Source organism: Ovis aries, chromosome 12 (assembly GCF_016772045.2).
Source record: "Ovis aries strain OAR_USU_Benz2616 breed Rambouillet chromosome 12, ARS-UI_Ramb_v3.0, whole genome shotgun sequence".
Taxonomy (NCBI): Eukaryota; Metazoa; Chordata; class Mammalia; order Artiodactyla; family Bovidae; genus Ovis; species Ovis aries.
In genome coordinates, this window is record NC_056065.1 from 73,378,023 (window position 1) to 73,400,257 (window position 22,235).

Below are 22,235 nucleotides of genomic sequence, written 5' to 3' on the forward strand. Positions count from 1 at the left end.
TGATTTCCAATATGGGGTAACATTAAAGTGACCCCAGGAGCCTGGGAGTCCGAACCAAATTTGAGAAGATGAGATTTACCAAATACAAATGTTGATCTGTTGTATTGAAACAAAAAATCAACTACATAGCCTCAGAATTAAGGGATTGTTTTTGTAGATTTTAACATCAAAAGGAAGAGGGCTTTCTAGGTGAAGGGCTTTTTATTGGACAAGAAACAGGAGATAAAACATCAGTGGGATGTGGTTTCCATAAAAATTATTGTTATCTGATATACTCCAGACAAGCACATTAATTTGATGAGAGCCTTGGAGAATATATCTTGTGAAGGGATGATTGAAATGACAAAGCCCTTATAATAATTGGACTTCCCTGGTGACTCAGATGGCAAAGACTCTATCTGCAATGCAGGAGACCTGAGTTCAATCCCTGGGTCAGGAAGATCCCCCTGGAGAAGGGGATGGCTACCCACTACAGTTTTCTCGCCTAGAGAATTTCATGGACCGAGGAGCCTGGAGGGTACAGTCCATGAGATCACAAAGAGTCAGACATGACTGAATAACGACTAACACTTTTTTTTTGGTGGGGGCGGGTAATAATTGGGTTAAAGAAGAGGTGGCCAAAATGTCAAGGTTGTCTTCCAATATTTAAGGTTTCCTTGTGGGTAAAAGGGAGAGGGTTCACCTTATAAAAACTTAACTAGAATGTAAGTGAAGTGAAGCGAAGTCGCTCAGTCATGTCTGACTCTTTGCAACCCCACGGACTGTAGCCCACCAGGCTCCTCCGTCCCTGGGATTCTCCAGGCAGGAATACTGGAGTGGGTTGCCATTTCCTTCTCCAGGAGATCTTCCCGACCCAGGGATTGAACCTGGGTCTCCCATATTGCAGGGAGAGGCTTTACCATCTGAGCCACCAGGGAAGTCCCTGACTAAAATGTAAACTGATGGGCAAAAGTTACAAGAAAACTGTTTAACTTGAGTTTAAGGAAACCCTTACTGGTAGCTGAGAAGAAATGGGCTTCCAACCCATGTTCATAGCAGCAGTATTTACAAATTCAAAGAGTAGAAGCAACTGAATTGTCCATTGATGGTTGAATAGATAAACAAATGGAGTATGTACAACCGATGAAATAGTATTCAGTCTTTAGAAAGAAGGAATCCTGATGCACACTAAAGCATGGATAAACCTTGAAGACATCATGCAAAGTGAAATAAGCCAGACACAAACAGGCACATAGGGTATGATTTTGCTTTTATGAGGTGTATAGAGTAGTCAAATTCATAGAAACAGAAAGTAGAATGGTGGTTGGCAGGAGCTGAGAGAAGGGAGGATTGGGAGTTGTTTAGTGGGTATAATATTAATAGAATTTCAGTTTGGGAAGGCGAAAAACTTCTAGAGATGGGTAGTGGTGACGGGTACAAAAACAATGTGAATGTGCTTAGTGCCAGAGGACTGTGCACTTAAAACCAGTAAAGTGTGAATGTCATGTTTTGTATATCTTCAGTTCAGTTCAGTTCAGTCGCTCAGTCGTGTCCGACTCTTTGCGACCCCATGAATCGCAGCACGCCAGGCCTCTCTGTCCATCACCATCTCCCGGAGTTCACTCAGACTCACGTCCATCGAGTCCGTGATGCCATCCAGCCATCTCATCCTCTGTCGTCCCCTTCTCCTCCTGCCCCCAATCCCTCCCAGCATCACAGTCTTTTCCAATGAGTCAACTCTTCGCATGAGGTGGCCAAAGTACTGGAGCTTCAGCTTTAGCATCATTCCTTCCAAAGAAATCCCAGGGCTGATCTCCTTCAGAATGGACTGGTTGGATCTCCTTGCAGTCCAAGGGACTCTCAAGAGTCTTCTCCAACACCACAGTTCAAAACCATCAATTCTTCGGCGCTCAGCCTTCTTCACAGTCCAACTCTCACATCCATACATGACCACTGGAAAAACCGTAGCCTTGACTAGACCGACCTTAGTCGGCAAAGTAATATCTCTCCTTTTGAATATGCTATCGAGGTTGATCATAACTTTTCTTCCAAGGAGTAAGCATCTTTTAATTTCATGGCTGCAGTTACCATGGTTAAAAAAACAAAACAAAAACAAATTAAGAGCTCCGTTGCCTACAGAAGCAACCCTAAAAGAGCAGAGAATGAAAGGGCTCTCGTAAGAGGTACAGAGCTTCCCGTAACGCTAGGCAGCCAAGCAGGGGGCTAGACAATTTCATGTCGCATGTTCTAGAGGGAATTTCATGGTTCTAGGGGGTCAACGCCAATGATTTCAGAGCTTCTGTAACTCTCCGTGACACAGGTTGAGTCAGATTGCATACCGTCTTAATACTGAAGGACACGCATGAGTACTCGCATGCAATACATCATGCAAACATAAGACCATGTTTTATAACAAATATCCTTTTCAATATATACTGTTGAGTGAATATTTTAAAAATGAATACCCATTTAGCCCACATCCGGTTTCAACACTGGAACATTGCCAGGATCTTTCTTATGTGCCAGGTACCCTTTCCCAATCACATCCCGTCTGTCCTCCCTAAGATGACTTCTCTCCAGATTTTTGTGATGACTTATTCCTTACCTTTCTAAAAAATAGCTTTATTACCTATTGAAAAGTGAAGTGAAAGTGTTAGCTGCTCAGTCCTGTCCAACTCTGTGACCCCATGGACTGTAGCCCGCCAGGCTCCTCTGTCCGGGGGATTCTCCAGGCAAGAATCCTGGAGTGGGTTGCCATTTCCTTCTCCAGGGGATCTTCTCGACCCAGGGATTGAACCCGGGTCTCCTGCACTGCAAGCAGATTCTTTACTGTCTGAGCCACCAGGGAAGCCCTATGATTACCTATTATGCTTTCCTAAATAACATAGTTTAATTTTGTCTGTTTTGAATGGCATGCATGTCATGTTTTTATTTATTACTTTTTTCTTTAGCTTATTATGCTAATAAGATTCACATGTTGATACAGGCATGCAGCTATAATTAATTCACTTTCAATAGGTCAGACTGTTCCCTTGTGTGTATATGCCACCATTTATTTACTGTTTCTGCTGTTAATGGACATTTGGGCTGTTTCTAGCTTTTACGTTTTATAGACATTGCTGCTAGGAACAGTCATGTGTGACTTCCCATACTTGTGTACTAGAAGCTGTCTAGGGAAAGTACTTGGGTATAAAAATTCTGGGTTGCAGGCTACATACATCCCCAAATGTTCAAGATAATGCCTTCGTAATGATTGTACTAATCTACGTGACCACCAACAGTGTACCAGCTCTCATATTTTCATGTACATGTCTGATTCAGACTTCAGTCTTTTTTTTTCATTTTTATTTTATTGAAGTGTAGTTGATTTACAGTGTTTCAAGTATATAGCAAAGTGATATATATATATAGATATGTAAAATAGTGATATATGTTCTTTTCTAAATTCTTTTCCATTATAGATTATTACAAGACAATGAATTAATGAATATCATCCCCTGGACTATACAGTAGGTCCTTGCTGTTTGTTTATTTTATATATAGTCGTGTGTGTCTATTAATCCAAAATTCCAAATATATCCCTCCCCCTTTGCCTTTTGGTACCCATAAGTTTGTTTTCCGTGTCTATGAGTCTATTTCTGCTTTGTAAATAAGCTCATTTGTATCATTTTTTTTTTTTAGTTCCATGTATAAGTGATATCATATGATGTTTGGTTTTCTCTGACTTCACTCACTTAATGTGATCATCTTTGTCCATCCATGTTGCTGCAAATGGCATTGTTTCATCCTGTTTATGGCTGAGAAATATTCCATGGCACCTCCTCTTCTTTATCCATTCATCGGTAGATGAACATTTAGGGTGTTTCCATGTCTTGACTACTGTGAATAGTGCTGCTAGAAACATGGGAATGCATGTATCTTTTTTAGTTATAGTTTTGTCTGGATATATGCCCAGGATTGGGACTGCTGGATCACAGAGCAACTCTGTTTTTAGTTTTTAAAGGCATCTCCATGCTGTTTTCCACAGTGGCTGCACCAGTTCACATTCCCGCCAACAGTGTAGGAGGGTACCCCTTTTTTCCACACCCTCTCCAGTGTTTGTTGTTTATAGACTTTTCGATGATGGCCATTCTGACTGGCGTGAAGTGGTTTTGACTGACACTTCTCTAATAATTAGTGATGTTAACCATCTTTTCATAGACCACAGTCTTTACCCAAGAATAACAGAGGTGATAAGATAGACAGCTTGGCTCTAATATCTCCTCATCACGTGGGAAAATGTACTTGAGTTGCACCAAGAAGAATTTTTGTTCCGAATCAGTGTAAGTTCTTCTTTTGAGTTCAATGGTTTAAGAGAGATGGGCTTCCAGTTACATCCTCAGCACACAAAGGGCAGGAAAGGCCAAAATCAGCTGGTCATTGCTGCTTGGTTCCTCAGCCCTGGGTTTATAGTGCCTGCTCATCCAGTACTGATGACTTTGTATTCCAAATGCAGTCTTCAAAGAAAGAAATTTCAAAGCAAGACATAATTTACTAAATTGTAGCAATGTCACTGTTTGATGAGACTTACTAAAGTGTTTTGAAATGAATTGGCCTTGAGAGAGTATTGTGGGCTACAAAGCATTGTGTAGGCTTGGGCTTTGGTCTGAGCTTCAATTCTATCCTGCCCAGCCACTTTGTTGCTATGAAACTCCAAGCAAGTTATCTGATCTCCCTAACCTCAGTTGCCTTGCCTGTACAACGGCTAGAGTAATACGACCTCCTGCATGTGTGTGTGTGGGGAGGGGGTTGAGGAGATGAGATAGTTCATGTCAAAGTGCTAAGCTCAATCACTGGCACTCAGTGCTCAGCAGTGTTGCACATATTATTAGAATCTGTATTCCTGATGAAATACTTCTGTAATGGTTTCTTGGATAATTTAAACATGAATTTGCCTGGGGAGATGGGGCAGGACTTAACCTCTTCAGGGTCCCCCCTCTCCCAACCTCCCACCTCGGTAATTTTCAGCAGCAAACATTTAAAATAAGCTCCGGTTTTACTCTTCATCAAACCCAAAGTGACAGCAAAAACAGACATTTCTTTCAGAAAAGAAATTAATCTCCTAAACAGGGTGATTTTCCGCCTTTTCTTTAAATACTTCTAAACTCATGAGGGAGAAGCACAGCACACATTATCCATCAGAATGAAGCGTCATCCAGCCCTGCTGAGTTTCATTGACTTTAAGATTGCCCTCTGAGCTATAGGCTTTTTTTTTTTTTTCCTTTCCCAGAGCACAGTTAGCAGGGATATTTTTCTTTAAATGGCCCCATTTCATTTGCATTTTTAAGCTTTCACTGCAGAGAGTAGAAGCCTTGTAAATGATTCCAAGAAGGCGTCTGTGATTTCACCCAACTCTGAGCTGCCTGCCTGAAGCTTCTGAAATTGAGTGTCAGTTTCCCCCGGAGTAGAAAGATATTACTTCATATTTGTGCGCACGGCTCGCCGCTCTGCTCTTGGTTTGATGGTCTCATTTAGCCGCAGGCATTCTCCAGCAATGATCCATTCTCCCCAATAAAATTAAATATCACCTTTCTCTCCCCCCAGCCCACTCCCCCCCTTTTTTTTTAATAAGACAGTTTCTTGTTTAGACTGAGGCAAGACAAGGTGAGAAACTGTGAGTTCTTCTCTGATTCCTTTTATTGCTCTTTTTGAATAAGGAGAGAAGAGCAAAAGGTAAAGAGGATGAAAATCTACCATCGGAAATCTGAATGGAAAGCTGTACCGAGATCACAGATCAATCTGAGTTTGTTTAAGATTCTATAGCAAGGCCTGGGGAGAGGAAGGTAAGGCATAGAGAGAGTTTAAGGATGCATTACAATGTTGCAGGGCAAGGCATTCCCTCATCCAAGTACTAACCAGGCCTGACCCTGCATAGCTTCTGAGATCAGATGAGATGGCACGTGTTCAGGGTGGTATGGCCATTTTCTCCACGCTGATTCTTGAGAAGTGAAGTGTTCATCACCCAGTTATGTCCGACTCTTTGCGACATTATGGACTGTAGCCTGCCAGGCTCCTCTGTCCATTCCCTTCTCCAGGGGATCTTTCCCTACCCAGGGATTGAGCCTGGGTCTCCTGCATTGCAGACAGATTCTTTACTGTCTGAGCCACCAGGGAATACTCCAATAAGCCTGAAGTTAGGGGCCAAAGTCTGCAGTGAAGCTTATGAGATGTTGTGGTCATGGGGTCCTGACATCTCCCAAGCCATTTCAGAAGGGCGCTGGGTGGAATCCAGAAAGGGATGGGCATGCAGCTCTTTGTAAGATGAACAACCATCAGGGAAAGAGGTTTTACAGCTTATAAAGGGAAGGGAAGCTTTGTGAATCCGTCTTTATTGGCAGAATGTGTAAGCCACACTACCTCGATTGATAGGATCCTTGAACAAAACAAACTGAAACTAATACATTTTCTCAAACCTGGTTTAATAGTCAGTCTTCATGCCAATAAGCTGTGAGCCTGAAATTTACAAGTGGAAGTCTTTAGAAGCCAGAACACAATCTACTTGAAAATGCTCCTTTAATCATGGAGTGGTCAAGTTTCTTCTGCTTGGCTGAAGAAATGTGTTGCTAAGAGTTTCACTGGGAAGGGGACAGGAGTCCTTGTAGGGGAGGGAAGAAGATGCAGAATAGTGTTCGTTACTTTGTCCTGGTTTTTGACCCACGCCCTGGAGGAATTTTGAGTTAGAGCTGGCACGTTTGGGCATCTTCCCTGTGTGTTTCTCCGTCCCCTGTTTGTCAGGGCCTTGTGCTGCCCACATTGTAGCAATACTCAGTGTTGTCAGGGACCATAGGGAGAAGGCAATGGCACCCCACTCCAGTACTCTTGCCTGGAAAATCCCATGGACGGAGGAGCCTGGTAGGCTGCAGTCCATGGGGTCGCTAAGAGTCGGACACGACTGAGCGACTTCACTTTCATGCATTGGAGAAAAAATGACAACCCACTCCAGTGTTCCTGCCTGGAGAATCCCAGGGACGGGGGAGCCTGGCGGGCTGCCGTCTATGGGGTCGCACAGAGTTGGACACGACTGAAGCGACTTAGCAACAGCAGCAGCAGGGACCATACGAAGAGGATTCTTGCTTTGGATAGTGGGTGTGTAGGCCAACTGAGGCTCTGCCTACTCAGATTCTGTGATCCCTGGACAAACTGGAGGAACATGGGGATTAGAAAGTCACTTTGATTCATCTCCTGGTGGTTGGGTACTGGGGTTAGTCTTTACTCTTGTGTGTCCTGATCGGTCCTGGTGAGATCTCTGCCAGGGTGACTTGAAGGCCCAGGTCAGGGGCTTCACCCTGTCCACCAGGATGGTACATCCTGCTTCCAAGGATGGACAAAAAACTTCACTTTCAGAACCCTCCGAGGCCTAGGCATTTTATGTTCGTCTGGCCTGCGGAGTTGTATTCTTTGTGATAAAACTTGAATTGTTAGTAAAGCACTTTCCTGAATTCTATGGATTATTCTGAATAATTGAACCCGAGGGAGCTATGGGAACCATTGGCAGTGGGAACCCAGTTGGTCGGAAACACAGGCAGCCTGGGAACCCCTGAACTTACGGCTGTTGTCTGAATTGAGGGCAGCCTTGTTGGAGACTGCGCCCTCAGCTCATGAAGTCTGAGCTAACTCTGGGTAGTGGGTATCAGAATTGCACAGCAATATCACACCTCCCTGGGAGGAAGTGTGTAGACTTGCCGGGGAGGCACACTGGCTGAAACCGCACCCCCTGGCCAGGCACCACCGTCACCATTGGCACGAGCTGTTTTATGACAGCAGGTCCTGGTGAGGAACACGGAACTAAGAAGCCACCACCCACCAGAAGAGTTCAGGAAACGTCAAAAGGAGACACCACATGTCTGACCCCCTCCCAGAATCCTCCTCGCTGGCATCCATCTTGGCTGACAAGGCCTCCACCACCAGGAAGGACTCGGAGTCAGAATGATTGGCTAAAGACAACCCGGAAACTAATCCCATCACCGTAAAATCCTAGGCTGTGAGCCACGTGGCAGAGCAGTTCTCCTGGGTTCCCTCACCCTCCTGCTCTCTCCCGGGCGCCCTTTCCAATAAAATCTCTTGCTTTGGCAGCACATGTGTCTCCTCAGACAATTCATTCTGAGTGTTAGACAAAAGCCCAGTTTCAGGCTCTGAAAGAGGTCCCCTTTCCTGCAACAGACTCGGAGAGGCTGAGTACCCTATGTCTAAAAGAGATGTGGTTATAGAACATAGAGGCATAGAAAGGACTATATAGTCAGAGGCAATTGGAGACAGAACTGGCTTTATTTAGAAACAGTGTCTCTAGATTTTTTGGTAGGATGGCAATAAAGAGGCTTTTTTAAAAGACAGAAAGATTGTTCCCTTTAAGTCTGGTCATACTTTGCTTTAACAGCCTTTGTGCTTCTGAGTTCTCGGATCTGTCCCTCAAAAATGTGCGAATACTATATATTTCCAGGTTAAAAAATATGACTTTTTCTTTTGTCCCCTGGAAAAGGCAGAGAGCAGCCCTTGGGGATAATAATGATGCATTTATGCTGTGCTCTCTTATAGTTAAAATTGTGTCAGCCATCTTGACCCCTGATGGGATTTATGGTGGCTCAGATCTCTGTTGGAGAAATGAGTTTTGGGCAGTAGACAGGAGGAAAAAGGTCTCAGGCTTGGAGCATATTATTTTACTGAAAAAATGGGGAGAAAATTCACTTGAGCCTTTTTTCCTTTTTGGCTGTAAAATCTGACCATTCATAGGCTATCACCCTGGTGTGCACTCTGATCTTCCAGGCTCCCTTGCCTGGGGGCTTCTTCTTTTTTTTTTTTTTTGAATATAATTGCTTTCCAATGTTGTGTTAGTTTCTGCTATACGGACAAAGTGAACAGCTATATGTATACATACATCCCCTCCCTCTTGAATCTCCCTCCCACTTCCCCATCCCACCCCTTTAAGTCATCACAAAGTACTGAGCTAAGCTCCCTGGGCCATACACAGCAGCTTCCCACTGACTGTCTATTTGACATGTGGTCGTATATATGGGGGCTTCTATTCTTATAATAATATGAGCTCCCGTGATGTGCTGTTCTCCTACGATGTGACTCGTCACAGGGTCAGCTCCTTAGAGACACTCACTCTGTCCTTCCCTTCTGCCTTTGCAAGTCACGAGTGTCTCCATTTTATAGATGAAGAAAACACAGCTTACTGTTGAGACTGAATCACTCTGTCGACAGCAACTGCTTGAAATACCACGGGGATGGGAGCCCAGGTCTACCCAGCACGGCTGCAGCGAGACTCTGAAAGGTGGAGCACATACTGAGCCTGAAGCCGGAGAGAAAAAGGGTGACTAAAACTGACTAAGGACTGAAACTGCAGTCAAATCAGAGAGACTGTTATGTTCTGATCAAGGGATAGGGTTGGTAGAATGAAGATTTTAGTTGTTAAGGCTAAAAAGATCACCATGGAGGGTCCCTAGCAGCAGCTTAATTTAGAGGAAGCTTGCCTCTCTTTTTTGAGCCTTCTAGTGATCATTGCATAAACTTGAATTTGAATTTTCTTGTCTTTCCTTTGTAACCAAGTTAAATTCCACCAAGACTACCCCATGGAGATGGAAGACAATGATGTTTTTAGAAATTCCAGATCAAGAGACAAGAAAGTAACATTTATTGACATTTACTACACTCAGAGAACTTCATATGCTTAAAAAAACATTTTAATTCTTTTGAAGATCAAGATAAAGAATCTCTGTGTTCAGCTTCCCTAAAGTCTTATGGCTTTAAAGAGTGAATCCATGAGTCAGCCTGACCCTTAGGAAATATCTGTCGCCCGTCTCACTGCTAAGTCACTCCAGTTGTGTCTGACTCTGTGAGACGGCAGCCCACCAGGCTCCCCCATCCCTAGGATTCTCCAGGCAAGAACACTGGAGTGGGGTGCCATTTCCTTCTCCAATGCATGAAAGTGAAAAGTGAAAGTGAAGTCACTCAGTCGTGTCCGACTTTTAGCGACCCCATGGACTGCAGCCTACCAGGTTCCTCCACCCATGGGATTTTCCAGGCAAGAGTACTGGAGTGGGGTGCCATCGCCTTCTCCGGTCGCCCATCTCAAGGTTCCCCTTCTTTACTGCCTGGATAGTGATCAGATTATGTCAATGGCACTTGGACATTCTGCAAGTATCTTCTGCTGTTCTGCTCTCAGTAATCAAAAAGTCCCAGCTTCTCAAGGCAGGGACCCAAGTCTCCATCTGATCGAGGAAACCTAAGTGATGTTGTGGTGTTTAGGGACTAACCAGAGGCCATGAAACTCCTGAGAGATAGAAGGGGGACACAGGTCATTCTGTCTCAACAACTTTTAAGTGAACCTCCTCTTTCAATTAAAGATTAAAAAAAAAAAAAGAACTCGAAAACTTACAGAAGCCAATCGCTAGACACTTTTTATTCGCTTATTACAACAACTGTTCAAGTCAAGCGTGGTTGTCCTTATTTTACAGCTGAGAAGGGAGGCTCAGAGAGGTTACCTAATGTTGCCAGAGTCACAAAGCACGTGGTGAGTCTGCTCTTTTCATCCCAGCACACTGTCCCACATGGCTAACATTTTCTAGAGGATCTTTCAGTTGAACATGTTAAAAAAAAAGTCTTCAAGTCTAACTCATGTGAAACTAGAAAAAACCAGAACCTTCTCTTTGCCCCGGATACCATTCCCTGCCTGCCCCTTCCCGATCCAGCCTCGTCAGAAACAGGCTGGATAGACAATTGTCCCTCCTTGGTTTCTGGACCACTCATCTTGCTTTCTCCTCTCTCTCTCTCCGACTATGTCCTCTTTGTTGGCCTTTAAGTGTCTGTGTTTCTCCAGAGCTCTGTCCTCAGCCTTCTGCTTGTTCTTCTTTATCCAACCAGTGGTTGTTACAAGCTTATCAGGTGTCACGTCCTGTGCTAGGAGCTGGGGATCAGTGACAAGGGAGCAGTGACCAAAGGGTCTGAAACGTGAGGGTTTCATCCTCCTCACTGCCCATCCAGCCCCTTCCCTGCCTGCAGCCCTGTTCTGCACCACTCTTGCAATCCCCATATTTCAATGAGCTCTCTCTTGCCTCGGGACTTCTGCAGGGGTGGTTTCCTCAGCTAGCCATGTTTTTTACATCTGTCCCTGTGTTTGCTTAACTCTTTGCATTTGTCAGGGTATGGTTCAGGAGTCATCTCCTCTGGGTTCAGGTGTCACCTCCTCTGAGAAGGCATCTGTAACTCACCAGAGTGGTTCAGGAGCTACCTCTGTGCTCAGGTTCATCACAGAAGCCACACACAGAAGACCTGCCCCCGTCACACTCTTCTGTCCAGTCCCTGATGATAGCAGCCAACTCTTTGGCTCTCTCGTATCCTCAGCACCAAACACAGTGCTTAGCATGTAGCTCTTTGTAGAGTGAGTGAGTCCTGCTTGCCACGATCGGTCCTTGGTCCTTTTCAGCATGGATTCCTGTCTCTCTTCTACAAGCATGGTTCCTTTTAGCTTCTGTTTATTCACCTTGACTGCACATGAAATTCACTTGTGGGTAGGAAATAAAAAGGCAGTCTATTTCAATTGAATTAGACTATCTAGTGGTGAGACCCAGATACCAACATTATTTTAAAACTCCCCAGGTATTTCTGGGGCTCCCCAGGTGGTGCTAGTGATAAAGAACCTGCCTGTCAATGCAAGAGACTTAAGAGACGCAGGTTCGATCCTTGGGTTGGGAAGATGCCCTGTAGGCGGAAATGGCAACCCACTTTCAGTATTCTTGCCTGGAGAATCCCATAGACAGAGGAGCCTGGTAGGCTACAGTCCATAGGGTCACAAGAAGTCAGACACCACTGAAAGGACTTAGCACGCACACCCAGGTGTTTCTGATGAAAAGGAAGTAATCATGAGTCCACTGTCTTGGTCTCAGCACTGAGAACAATGCTTGCATAGGGAGCATTCAGTTTCTAGACTGATTTCTAGATTTTTAGAATAACTGAGTGGAAGCCTAAAAGCCTAATATTTGCATATTCAAATTTAAGCCAGCCATATGCTGTCTTCAAGCACCTTCACACAGAAAGGCAATTCTCCCAGAAATTTTGCTTCTGAAGGATTTGGTTCTCAAGAGGTATTATTTAGTATTTAGTCCCTTTTTTTTTAAACAAAAGGAATGAAGTTTTCAAAGCCTAAATCAACTGCTATTTGTGTAACTTACTGATGCATAGGTTTTGTTTAAATCTCCAGAGAAACAGTAGTCAACTAAGTGAGATTTGGGTGAGAAAGGAGTAGATGGAGATTGCTGGCTTTCATTACCTAAGGATTTAGAAGGTTTGTCATGGTTTCTGGTAAATGCTGGCAAAAGTTTGTTTTGCCCTAGGCCCTGTGAAAGCACTGACCTGCTTCCTGTTTGATGTTACTGACTTTTCTTTGGCAAGGGAATAAGGCCTAGCTGAGTCTCTAGGGGCTGGAGCCGGGCAAGAATAGGGTGAGTGGAGTTGAGGGGGGCGGGGTGGCGTTGGCAGCACCTAGCTCTCTTTGCTCTGCTTCCTCAGGTCTTCTCTGCACCTAGAAGCTCTTTGAAAGCAATTTGAAGTCTCAGTGATTTCTCTTGTGTTCCAAGGGCAGGTAGGTGGGGGCTCTCCCCCCATTTTCCATTGTCATCTCACCTGCCATCCCACCCCAAGTTCATAGCACAGATTTCTGATATCAGGGAGCTTAGTCATTGTCACTGACTGGCTGTAACAGTTCCCACAGGTACCAGACCCTCTATAGGGGAAGTTCATGACCACAAACATGTTGAAGGTTTACAGAAACACTATGAGGGGAGTGATAGTAACCCCATTTTATAGACAGCAACACTGAGGCTCAGAGAAGTTCAATGACTGGGATCAGCTACTGAGTGGCTTGTACCGCCTTTTCATCCCAATCTCCTGACTTCCCATCTAGTGTTCATTCCACTACCAGGAAGCTGACCTACTTGGGCTGGGGCAGGGCAGCAGGGTACAGACTGGCCAGGAGATAGTTCTTCTTGAAATGGACTGATGGGGTGTGATGAGGCAGCACTGGAGCTGGGATGCTGAGGGTTTGGGTGTCTCTAGACAGGCTGAAGAGGCAGAAAATCTTGGAGCTGACTCTCCTGGCAAAGAAGTGAGAGCAGGCTGCCTGGGCTCTATGGCAGCCTCCTTTCAGTCCTGGAAATTTGGCAGAGAAGACCAGGGTTTCTTCCCTCTGTTTGGAGTTTGGGGAGACCCTGGTAAACAACCCTATAAAACCTACCTGATCTTGTCATTATAATCCCATAAAAGGTTAAGAAACTGTTGGAGGGTGGGAAGAGAGAAATCAAGCGACTTCATGGCATGGCTGGCTTGTTTACCGCTGGCATCTTATTTATCGGTGCTGTGTGTTCCATTTGTCAGGCTATAACCATAGCAGCTTTTATGAGTAAGCATTTTTTTTTTAATGAACTTGTTCCAAATGTGTATTTCGTTCTTGGAACTCTCTGTGCTCTGAAGCAGCTTTATAATTATTGCCTCTGGTGAAATAGCCAGACTCGATCTGACTTTTATATAAGCAGTTTCACCTGGTCGGCCTCTTCTTCTCTTAGCTTCAAGTAAGAAAGATGAAGGGGTGGAAAATATAATAATCATAGCTTTTCTTTAAAAAAAAGAGTGCATATTATGTGGTAGGTATTGTTCTAGATGTTATGGATTTGTTTTTTTAAATTTTATCTTAACATTACTTGGGTCTAAGGGATTTATAGCCCCCATTTTACAGATGAGGAAACTGTGGCTCAGAGACATTGAACAAAGTGTTTAAAGTCACTCAGGTAGAAAGTGGTAGAGACAAGACCTGAACACATGTCTGTCTGACCACACAGCCGGTGGTCTGGACTCTGCTGCTGTGTGGGGTGGGCTGCTTATGCCAGTGTGGAGCTGGCCGCAGGAGAAGGACCTTAGGACCCCTGATGCTGTGGAGTCATTTGTCGTGTTGGTCCATGTAAGACATGTTGCAACTCAGTGCCAATGACTCTCTAATTATGGCTAATTTTCTGGTCTTTTGCTTTTATAAAGGGAACTAGAAGAATTTTGAGAGCTCCCCAAACTTGTTACAGCCCACAGTAAAGCTACCTTCTGCTTGGTGTGCGGCTACACCATTTACTGCAAGCTCAAACTATGTTCATATCATAGATTGGCCTCTATCTTGCAACATGGGCTGTTAGATACCATCTTATTCAAAAGCCTGATTCTCCCAACCAGGCTGAGGCTGTTGCAGGTCCCCCGCTTCTCCATGCTGTGTGCTGCTCCAAGGGGGCAAGGACATAGCGGTCTTCATTGTCTCCATCTGCTCTTGAGCGATCTTGGCCATGTAAGACCAGCTCTGGCTTTAGCTGCGGCTCAGATTTCTGCCCCTCTTCATTCTTACTCTGGAACTTCGGATCAGTCATTTAACCTCTCTGAGCCTCTCTTTCCTCATCAGTAAAATGGGGATCATAATAAGAGTGTCTACCTTATAGATTTGTTGTGAGGATTAAATGAAATGATGCATGTAAAATGATTGGCTCCATAAATTTGGGCACTGTTATTCTCTCAGCTCCTATCTAAATGTGCAGTTAAGGATTGGGAGCCCTTTGATATCCTGCCTTATTTCAACAAATGTGCACAGAGTACCAGGGGCAAAGCTGTCTCTAGGGCCCCGTTTCTTTTTTAACTTTGTATTGGAGTATAGTTGATTAACAATATTGTGTTAATTAAAGTGTACGACACAGTGACTCAGTTATACATATGCATGTATCCATTCTTTTTCAAATTCTTTTCCCAGTTATGTTGTTACAGAGTATTGAGCAGAATTCCCTGTGCTGTACAGTAGATCCTTGTTGGTTATCTATTTTAAATATAGCAGTATGTACATGTTAATTCCAAGCTCCCTAACTATCCCTGCTCCCCACCCTACTAGGACACCGATTCTTATTGCAGTTTCACTCAATGGGGTGAAAATGAACAATGAGCAGAGTTTGCTTTGGAAAGAGCCCTTCCATCTCCCATTTATCATCTCTGCCCCCTAAAGGTTGCAAAGGCTGCCTTTTTGCACACCTAGTCCCCTCTCACTGACCCTGGGCTCCCCAAAGCTCCTTACGGAAACACCCAGTCTCCAGGGTCTTCTTGATTAAGACAGAATCAGATCTTTTACAGAGCAGGGGGAAATTTGCTTGGTTTGACCCAGGAATGGATTTGTTTCTCTCCAATTAGTTGGAAAATCGAACTTGATCTCTGAAGAAGACAGGTTTACAACGTGAGCTGATACATGACTGCCCTTGCTTTGTTGTAATGAAAGATGAAATCGCTCCAGTGGGGGCTTGGGTGGACATCAGGCTGGGTTTCTAATGACTGTTCTCTCTGATTTTCAGTGCCCGAGTGAAGCTGGCCGGGATGATCAAAGAGCCCTTCATAGTAGATAACAGATAATTTGAGGAGCCGGAGAGGAAGAAGGTTGGAGGGTTTCCTTTGTTTTCCATTCCACCTGCTTTCAGGGGGACTGGATGCTGCTCCTCTAGGTGGGGGGAAAATAGGCGCATTTTCCACAGCTGTCTGCGTAGCCTACGCGCCCTCGGGGCAGATGGCCCCCAGCCTGGCCTGGGTGGAGAGGCTGTTTCCCTCCACCTGGCTCCCTGTCTCCACTGGGCTCCCTCTCTCCACTGGACTCCCTCTCTCCACTGGGCTTCCTCTCTCCACTGGGCTCCTGAGCTTTGCTTTCTCTGCCGCCCCAGCTGTTGTGTCTCGCCGGCTCCGTCGGTCACGCTCTCCTTGCGGCTCCGTCTTGGCTCTGTCTCCTGCCGTCCACCCCGCTAGCCTCCTGCTTCGCTCCCTCTCCCTCTGTCTTCCCTCCTCATCCTCTTGGCCACTGCACCGCATTCTCTGCTTTCTTTGCCTCCTTTCCTTTCATGCTCTCATTTTTGATGCTCCTCTTTGCCTTTCTCTCTCTCTCTCTGATTCTGATTCATAACATCTTGAAAGAGCGTTTGATAACGCTTGCCTGACCCTGCCTGACATCGGGTGAGTGATTCTCCTCAGGCAGCTTTTGATGTGGTCTGTGTGAGATTGATGAAAGCTGCTCAATTTGCTCTTCAAAGCTCTGTTTATGGAAAGCCCGGATGCATCTCCTCGGGATGTCGCTCTTTCGCTTTCCAGAAACAAGGCCAAAGGATCGGAGGAACCCATGCTACTTCCCATGTGATCATCCTCCTCACAGAAGCCTTAATGCTCGCAAGAGATGGAACGCATTGCATAATCCACCGTTTAATTTTTTCTTTATCTGCTGTTATTCCCATAGTCCTCATATCTGAGATTTTTACCCACAAAGAAGATTCTTTGGGCAACCTTTAATTTGAATATGACTCTCAGTCCAGAAAAGGACTTAGGTTTGGACACTGAGAGGACTAAAATAGAAGAAAAATGTCATCTGTTACTTCCAGAGTCTAAGGACATTAGGTATGCTGGCTAATTAGGATACAGTCAGCCTAAAATGAGAGGAGCCATAATCAAAAGAATCGTCTGCAGCTTCTGGTTCTAGAAAGAACAGTGGGTCAAGTTCTTTCTAGCACTGATCACACTGGATCCCAAAAGCATATGAGAAGAGGAGGTGTACTTTTCATCTGGCTCAGGTTTTCTGAAGCACTGTTTCTGCTTTTCATCCTAAGAAGAGGATTCTTGCACCTGCACCAGAAGGCTTACATGTTCAGCTGCTTGAAGAAAGAGGGATGGGCAAATAATCAGGAGGAGATCTTTCTAGCTCTTAGATGTTCCGATTCTGAGAATCTAATGCTTTAGATATGATAAATACAGTATATTGAAAAGATTACTGAGTTTTGTGGGATAATACTTGAGTTTAAATGCAGATTTGGACAATTATTTATTGATGAGATCATCAATAGATTTTTAATTTTTTTTTTTCAGTTTTTAAAGACAGTTTTCCTGAGGAATAATTTACATACCATGAAAGTCAGCCATTGTAAGTGTGCGGTTCAGTGAGTTTTATTAAATGCATAGATTTGTGCAACCACTGCCACAATGCAGCTTAATGACATGTTTTGTAAATCTTTAACCTCTCTCCATTTTCCCCTTCATCTTATTAATAAAATTGAACTCATGTGGTGGATTGATTACAACAATGACCACAATCCTAATCCTTCCATCCATTGCAACATGACTTTGTTGCTCCTTCTATTGAGAGATGGGATTGATTTCCCCAGCCCTTGAATCTGGGGCTGGTCTTGTGACTTACTTTCACCAATAAAGTGTGGTCACCGTGAAGGTGCAATTGTTCTAAGCTGAAACCTCAAAGAACCTTGCATGCTTCTGCCTGCTCTTCTGGAACTCTGCTGTCTCCATTCTGAGGATAAGATTGGGCTGGCTTGCTAGAAAACGAAGAGTCATGTGGGGAGAGGTCCCAATCATCCTTGCCACCCCAACTGAAGCCGTCTTAGATCAGCCACCCCAGCTGCCCTCCAGCTGGCAAGCTTCCATCAACATGCTTCACCAAGTCTGACCCAACACAGCCTGGATCAGCAAAACTGGTGAGCCACCCTGGAGACCGACGAGATACAGCAGAAGCGGCCTGTGTGAAGCTATTGAGCTTTAGGGTGTATGATGTGCGTGTGGGCTAAGGCGCTTCAGTCTGTCCGACTCTTTGCGACCCTGTGGACTATAGCCCACCAGGCTCCTCTGTCTATAGGATTGTAGCCCACTAGGCTCCTCTACCCATAGGGCTATAGCCTACCAGGCTCCTCTGTCCATACGATTGTAGCCCACCAGGCTCCTCTGTCCATAGGACTGTAGCCCACCAGGCTCCTCTGTCCATAAGATTGTAGCCCACCAGGCTCCTCTATCCATAGGGCTGTAGCCCATGAGGTTCCTCTGTCCATAGCATTGTAGCCCACCAAGCTCCTCTGTCCATAGGATTGTAGCCCACCAGGCTCCTCTGTCCATAGGACTGTAGCCCACCAGGCTCCTCTGTCCATAGGACTGTAGCCCACCAGGCTCCTCTGTCCATAGGACTGTAGCCCACCAGGCTCCTCTGTCCATAGGACTGTAGCCCACCAGGCTCCTCTGTCCATAGGACTGTAGCCCACCAGGCTCCTCTGTCCATAGGACTGTAGCCCACCAGGCTCCTCTGTCCATAGGACTGTAGCCCACCAGGCTCCTCTATCCATAGGGCTATAGCCCACCAGGTTCCTCTGTTCATAGGATTGTAGCCCACCAGGTTCCTCTGTCCATAGGATTCTCCAGGCAAGAATACTGGGGTGGGTTGCCATGCGTTTCACCAGGGAATCTTCCTGATCCAGTGACTGAACCTAAGTCTCCTGCCTGGGAGGTAGATTCTTTATCATTGAGCCACCAGGGACAGAGATCCTGAAACCCTTGAAATTTCTCAAGTATGGACAGCTCCAAGGGAGTCTTTTGTTATGTTAATGAAGTGATCTTTGACAAACACCTAAGGATGGGAGCTGGTTGACAGTAAAACCAGGCACATGTTTAGAAGGTTGGAACTTTCAGTCCCACCCCACTGACCTCTGGGGAGGAATGAAGGGCTGGAGGTTGAATCAGTCATGACCAACTGCCATTGTTTAACCAATCATGCCTATGTAATGAAGCCTCCATAAAAACCCAAAAGGACTGGGTTCAGCAAACTTCTGGCTGGTGAACACTTAGATATGTGGGGAGAGTGGCGTACCTAGAGAAGGCACGGAAGCACCGTGCCCTTTCCTCACACCTTGCCCTTGGCATCTCTTCCATCTGACTGTGCTTGAGTTATATCCTTTTATAATAAACCGGTGATCTAGTAGGTAAAATGTTTCTCTGAGTTCTTTGAGCAGCTCTAGCAAATTCATTGAACCCAAGTAGGGGACTGTGGGAACCTCTGATTTATAGCCAGGCAGTCAGAAGCCCAGGTAACAACCTGGGCTTGTGATTGATGTGGGGACAGTCGTGTGGGGCTGAGCCCTCAATCTGTGGATCTGATACTGTCTCCAGGTAGAGAGTGACAGTAGTGAGCTGAATTGCAGGACCGCCAGCTGGTGTTGCCGAATTGCTTGGTTGGTTTGGGAAATCCCTCCGCACACTGAAACAGGAGTCAGAATTGTTAGAATGGTTTGTGAAACACCATGTCTGTGGCAAGAAATCACTGATGGATGGTCACGAAAATCAATTTTTGAAAAGCTGTGAAAATATCTAGCCCTCTGCCTATTGCATAGTAACTTCTCACTAAATTAAAAACATTTATAGAGGCCCTTGTATGTGAAAAGCAGTTTGAGGTTATGAGAGATGTAGAATTGAAAAGAGACAATGATATAAACTCTTTGGGAGTCAGTTCCAGTGGGGAAAACAGATGCTTACCCAAACAGTTATAGTATAGGACAGCCTGTCCCCTTATTATAACATTTATGCCTAAGTGGTTCCTCCATTGTCTGCAAATAACCATGTTGTTCTTTTCTTGGTATTTCATTTTGTTCAAAAATGTGTTCAAGGGATATGATGTGTTGAAAAATCCCCAATCAGCACATTGATCAAAATTAAGTTTGTCCAGGAGAGTGTCTGCATTTACAGGAAATGGCCCATATGGAAGATTGGCTGCGTGAAATGCCTCATGTAGCTAAGGAGAGAGAAAAGCAGACGGAAATCAGAAGGAAAGGTGGGAGGAGGATGGAAAGGGAAAGAGTGTTGGGTAGGCAAGTCTTAATTTTGAAAGTAACCAGGAGCTTTCATTCTAAGGATGCCTAAAGTGTACTGCCTTGGCTGATTGCTTTTGCTTGCCTCCAAAATATTCTAGAGGTTTGGGAGGCTGGGATTGGGGCAGGGAGGAGAAGGGGGAAGACTGGTTCTTGCAGACAGGCTCTTTGGAATCCAAGATTCTTGCGGTTGGTGGGGCTCAAGCAGATTCTCTGAATCCATGCTCTCCAGGGAGCAAGCCGTCTGGGTAGTCTGACTGCAAGAAGAGCACTGTACAGACAGCCCTGGCTTGGGAGCCAGGGACCCCGGTTCTAGCTCTAACTCTGATACTGAAGAACCCTTGCTGTGTGATCCTAGAAAGTTCCTTTCCCTTCCTGGGGGTTGACCTAAGTGGTTTCTAAGGTCCCTTCTAGCTCAGAGTCTATGACTTCAGGTCTAATTGAGCCACTAAGTTGAAGGAGGAGATTGAAATCAGAGCAAACCAAGACAGATGGAATGGCCTTCTGACAACATGCATGGACCTCTGGAATGTGGAGCTGTTCAGAAAACCAACGCAGAAGTGAGTCCTTCAGATCTGGGAACTCTCATCTGCATGGACTCTAGCGAGTTCTGACCAGCCTGTCCTCAAGGGCTCCAGAGGTCTAGGGTGCTTCTTAACCTGGGGCCGGACCACTGGGTGCTTCCCAGCCTGAGGTCTGACCACTGGGTGAGCTCCTAGACTCTGGCTTGGGTCCATTCAGTGGCTGCTTCTCTTTCCTCCTAGAGCATGGGTGTCACAGGGGTTTCTTAAAATGCACATGAGCTCTGCTAAGGGGCTGTTTAAACAAGGATAAATATTCCTAGCAGTCTGGTAAGAGGGGTAGTGGTGAGGTGTTCCTTTGTCCGAGCCGTGGAACTAGAAGAAACTCAAAGTGTGAAGAGCTCTTTGCCACAGGTAACTCCCAGCTGGGATGAAATTGACTCTCTCAGTGCTGGTTAGGGTCTCTTTTAGGATGATGACTATCAACTGTCTCAGGGATAACTGTGCAACTTCTGGGATGCCTTTGGGCAGACCCAGTCCTTGTCACCTCCTCCTAAAGCACCCCTGGGAGGTGGGAAGGGAAAGAAGCTGCAGAAGCCCCCACCCAGACCTGCATCACCAGGAAGTGATCTCTCTTTTGCAGTGAAGAACTGATTCTGACTTTAAGCTTTTGCATTGGGTTCACTGCAGCACTGACGCCCCACTGTGAAGTCATTTGTCTTCCCACCATAGGTGGCCTCTCAAATGCTGGAAGCTCTGCTCTTACCTGAGAGGCAATAAGAAAGAGGCCATGTGATGGGAGGCTGGGGACCACCAGGTGTGAGTGTCCCAGGGCCACTGCAAGGCTGGACCACCCAAAGCTAAGCCCAGGGATCACTTGTGAAGTGTGATTACCTTCACTTCCTTTTACCTTAAAAAATCAAACAGTGCAAACAGCATCATTCAGGTCACTGTCCTTTTTGCAGAATGTCATTTTTTGTCTTTGCTCCCTCCTCTGTCTTTTTTTCTAATACTTTTCATTCTCACCTCTAGGATCACAGGGTCACTGTGGCCTTGCTGTTCACTACAGATTTCCCAGACTTATTGGTGTAAAAACACCATTTCATTCTGCTCGTGGACTCTGTGGGCCAGGGGTTCACCCAGGGCTGGCCAGGGATGACTTATTTCTGCTCCAGAATGTCTGGAGACTCAGCGGGGAAGACTCAAAGGCTGGGGGCGATTCAAGGGCTTTGAGATGTGATGGTTAGGAGGTTCACCCATTCATGAGACTGGCATGGGGTACTGGTGGTGGGCTGGGACCTCAGAGTGGCTGTCAGACTGGACACACACACACACACACACACACACACACACACACACACACACACACGGCCACTCCACATTCTTGAGCTTCCTCACAACATGGCAGCCCCAGGGCAGCCTTACACAGTGGTGGCTCAGGGTTCAGAGCTCAGAGTGCAAGTATTCCAGCAAACAAGGCGGAAGGTATAAGGCCTTTCCCACCTAGCTGCAGAAGTCCCAGAGCATCATTTCTGCCACATTCAATTGACTTCCAGCAAGTCAGAAGCCTATCCAGATTCAGGTGGGGAGGCTATCAACCTATTTCTCCCAGGGAGGACTGTATTTTCAGACTGGCTTTGAAACCTCCACAGTAGCCTATATTGCGAAATTCAATAGACCCCACCATCATGGCATCCGGTCCTATTGCTTCATGGCAAATAGATGGGGAAACAGTGGAAACAGTGGCTGACTTTATTTTTCTGGGCTCCAAGATTGCTGCAGATGGTGATCGCAGCCATGAAATTAAAAGACGCTTACTCCTTGGAAGGAAAGTTATGACCAGCCTAGATAGCATATTAAAAAGCAGAGACATTACTTTGCCAACAAAGGTCCGTCTAGTCAAGGCTATGGTTTTCCAGTGGTCATGTATGGATGTGAGAGTTGGACTGTGAAGAGGCTGAGCGCCGAAGAATTGATGCTTTTGAACTGTGGTGTTGGAGAAGAGTCTTGAGAGTCCCTTGGA

The 22,235-nt window shown here is 45.5% G+C and overlaps 1 long non-coding RNA gene across 4 annotated transcripts in view; it reads left to right on the plus strand.

Moving 5' to 3' along the window:
* The window catches only part of LOC132657483 (uncharacterized), a 94,130-nt gene that overhangs the window by 18,961 nt on the left and 52,934 nt on the right, over positions 1–22,235 (plus strand). For all 4 annotated transcript variants that reach the window (XR_009595764.1, XR_009595763.1, XR_009595765.1 and 1 more), the window contains exon 3: positions 3,441–3,488. This is a non-coding gene — a long non-coding RNA (uncharacterized LOC132657483). The remainder of the gene's footprint in view (positions 1–3,440; positions 3,489–22,235) is intronic.